Below are 3940 nucleotides of genomic sequence, written 5' to 3'. Positions count from 1 at the left end.
TGTTGCCCACCACTTCCCCACCTCATCATCTCTCTGTCACGAAACATCACAGTGTCCTCTTGGGCACAATGGTGAAATGAGAGCCACTACAAAACAAACATTCCAAACATAATTTATAAATGAATCAATCCAATACTATATAACAACGTCAACAAATCACTCTTGTGCATTCCCATTAGTGTTTGTCTTTTGTGTTCCTTTGCCTACTCTGGTGCTCCTATGCAATGCTGTCCCAGTGGCTGCAGCATGGCTGGTGGAAGGCTGCTGACTTTCCATGGGGGAGACTGCAGATAGCCTTGCAGGACGACCTCGAGCAGCTCTGGGTCTAGAAGGCCTGGCTATAGACTGCACCACCTCGGCATGAGTGGCAGCAGTCTGGGCTGACTAGCTGACAACCAGCAGCAAGGGCGCTGGGAGTACAAATGTTGTCATCCTGAGAGGACAGCAGGCTCTTGCTCCACGGTGCCACTGCCACTCTCCCGGGGCGGCGCCTCAGTATTCCTAGCCAGCTGTTGGAGCACAATTTGCTGGACTGCTGTGAGACCCTGCAAGCCCCTTTCCACAATTGTAAATACAGCCATGATGAAATCAGGCTGAGCTTGCGTGGCAGCAAGCTGAGCCTGCATGAGAGCAGTCTGAGCTTCCAGTGATGCACTCTGATGTTGGGTCACTTCCGCCTGTGCTGCAATGGAAGCTGTGACATCGCCCATCACACCCAGCATCATGGTTGGGTCCACAAGTGCTCTAATGGAGTTGCCCATCACTTCAATCCTGGAAATCATGGGCTCCAAGCTCCGCGCAAAACCCCATGCAATGTTGGAGCTGGACACCTCCATGCTCCATGACACTGACAAGAGGGTCACTGGCAGGCCTGCTATTGCATCAAGCATTTCTGTGTGCATGCTCATCACCCTGCTTCTGAAGGCCGCCTCATCAAAATCATTATCTGCAGCAGAACTCGTGCGCGAACTTGTCCTCTGGGGAGCTGGCACCTGAGCTACCCTTTCCCCCTGGCCGGCTTCAGCCCACTTGTGCCCAGTGACTCACCATGTGCAGATTCCGCCTACATACAACCCTCTAATGCTCACGCAGTGCCATTTTCTGAGCTGGTGCCTGGAAGTGTCAGATTGAGTGACAGTGTCTCTTCTCCAACACTCTCCTCTTCTACTTGGATGGGGACAGGCTGGGCTGCTGGCAGTTCTTGGGTATCTGAAAGGAGAAAGGCACAAGGGTTGGATTGTGGTGAGGGGAGGGGGGTGAAACAAGATGTGCATGCTTACACCATCATCAGCTTGTAAGTGAGAAGAGATTGTGGGAGGAGGGGAAAGTGGGATGTTAGAAGAAGGATTAGGCTGGAGCATAACGTCATCAGCATTGCTTTCAACCTCAGCGCTCACCACGGCCTCAGTGACGGCCCCTCCAATGATCTCCAGCACCATCTCCTCCAGCTCAGTAACATTTTGAAGACATGCTTCCCCCGCAGCCTGCCTGTGCTGCTCACGGCGGTTGTGAGCCATCTTGTCCTGCAAGTGAAAAGGAAGTGTGTCAGTGAGTGTGGTTGAGTGATGTGCCTGTCATGATTGAATAGCTGGCATTGTGTGTAAAGTGTGAGATATAAATGCAGTGTGTGAGGGTGAGATGAAGCTATAATTGTGAGGTATGAGTCATGATTGCTAGAGATTGTTGGTAGGTGAGTGATAGGGGTGTGGTGCATTGAGCAGTGCGTGAGGCTAGTGGTGGGATATGGCATTTGAAAATGCATTCACTCACCTTGACCACTTGTGTGAGGTCATTAAACCTCTTGCCGCACTGGATCCAGTTCCTGGGAGCAACACACGTGACACTGACGGCTTGTGCTATCTCCTCCCTCTGCATTATGGCATTCTGCCTGGAAGGCCTCCTGCCCCCCTGCGGGTCGAGGACTTGTCTTCTTCTGTGTAAACCCCAGGAACAAGGCCTTCTGTGCTGCATCAGTGAAGCACCATGCCCTTTCTTTTCTCTGCTGTGACATGGCTGTATCGACAGGGACAATGAGGTGTTTCTGCAACAAATCATCTCCCCTTTAAGAAGTCCAGAGAGCCTAGACAACATTTTATTGGCCAGTAGACTTCATCCAATATTGTCCCCCCCCTCACCCCCGAGGGCTGAGTCAATCAGCATCGTGTTTAGCACTGAGCTCAGCGCTCTAATCATTATAATGAACAGACAGCACAAAACTTGGGTGTTGCTTGCACTACTTTGAACGGGCACGGGCAGATCGCGCTTCGTGCTCCCCACACCCATTTTCGGGCCCAATCCAATTTCACCCCTTGGATCTCTATTTAATAAGGAAAAATTTGCAGGGCTATGGGGAAGGAGCAGGGGAGTGGGACTAATTGAATAGCTTTTTCAGAGAGCCAGCACAGACACGATGGACCAAATGGCCTCCTTCTGTGCTGTATGATTCTATGATTCTATGAACACTGTATCAACTCTTTTGATGATTCGCTTCAGGTTAAACATTGCTGCCCTCTTGGCAAAAAACTCGTTCACAGTGATTGACATTTCAGTGTAGTTGAAATGAGGTTTTCTGCGTGGCTCCAAAATTGAGGTTAGCACAAAATGGTGACAGAACTTTATCCTACATCTAACTGATCGTGTGCCTGACCTTGGAGGGCTTGAAGGTCGATATTCAGTACAAAAAGCAGAAATTGGATTCTCCAATAATGAAGTTTTTCATTAAGATGTGTAACATTTTCCTATGCCAATCCCAAAACCAAAAAAAATTACATTAATGAGGACTGTATGACAAAACCACTTTCTAAAGAAGACTACCACCAATATAAAATCAATCCAGCCATACATAAATGTCTCTGGAAATTAATTAGCTGAAAACAGCTAGCTGCTTAGTGCATGAAGAGTAAAGTGTCTAAAACATGCAAAAGCTTTTAATCTGGTCATAGTCACAAAATACTTGGGCATGATGAGATGCCCAGGAATTTACTGAAGATGAAAACAATGCAGGAAACAACAGTAACTAAAACAAATTGGCAGTAGGGTTCTGTGCCTTTAAACAGTGGCAACACATTGCACATAGCATTTGGCTGGAGCCATACGACTCCATACAGAAAAGAACCAGAACACTAAACAGCATGGAATATGGAAAAGCCATTTGACCGAGCTAGTCCCTTCTCTCCACAAACCACATACAATTCACCCGAGTGTGGACACCAGCCCACCTACTGATTCCTGCATAAAATACTCAAGGCTATTCAAGCAAAGCCATCCTTAAGTCTTCATTATTCAACCCTTTCTTGCTACCCTCCATAAACAACATTACCCTCTGCTTCGCCCCCCCCCCCCGCCCCGCCCCCACACCTTCTCCACCCCCAGCAGTGCAAGACACATTCAGGATATATTACTCCCACCAGCGCAATTCAGCTGGGTAAGGACCCGGAAATGTGGCACTAAGCAATCCTATCTGGTCCTCAATAGGATCCTGCCTCGTTCAATTTTCCACTTGGACTTAATACTCACATAGATTGCTGTCATTTAATATGTAAGTAAGAGCTACATGTATATTAATTGGAGCAATTTTCTACCATTTACAATGGGATTCACCTGTTCCCTCAGTTCGCCCAACCAGTGCCACAAAGAGACACTCCATATGTAAAGAAACTCTTGAAAAGGCATTTATAATTATTTTTTTTCTCTTTTTAATGGCATTTTAATGCTGGTTTTTAAAGGTTTTCTGTCTTATTTTTCTGTTTTTTGTTCCTTCCTCAGTTTTTTTTGACAGCAGAACATGATCAGAATATTCCCGTGGAATCAAAAACATTCAAAAAGTTTATGCAGAATCCCTGGGAACTCACTGTAACTGAAGTATTCACACAAGGTCAGCACAACAGGAAATTGGTTAAAGAGCAGACATGAAAAGGGGCATTTACAATACAAACATAAG

At 47.0% G+C, this 3940-nt stretch overlaps 1 pseudogene; it reads right to left on the bottom strand.

Moving 5' to 3' along the window:
* Window positions 1-428: 428 nt before the first annotated feature.
* On the bottom strand, window positions 429-1517 carry LOC147124440 (uncharacterized; annotated as a pseudogene).
* Window positions 1518-3940: the final 2423 nt, after the last annotated feature.

The sequence above is a fragment of the Somniosus microcephalus genome, chromosome 1, assembly GCF_052327205.1.
Source record: "Somniosus microcephalus isolate GS21.2 chromosome 1, FLI_Smic_1.0, whole genome shotgun sequence".
In the NCBI taxonomy this organism is placed as follows: Eukaryota; Metazoa; Chordata; class Chondrichthyes; order Squaliformes; family Somniosidae; genus Somniosus; species Somniosus microcephalus.
Note: the sequence above shows the minus strand (reverse complement) of the source record. Positions and strands in the feature narration are given on the sequence as shown.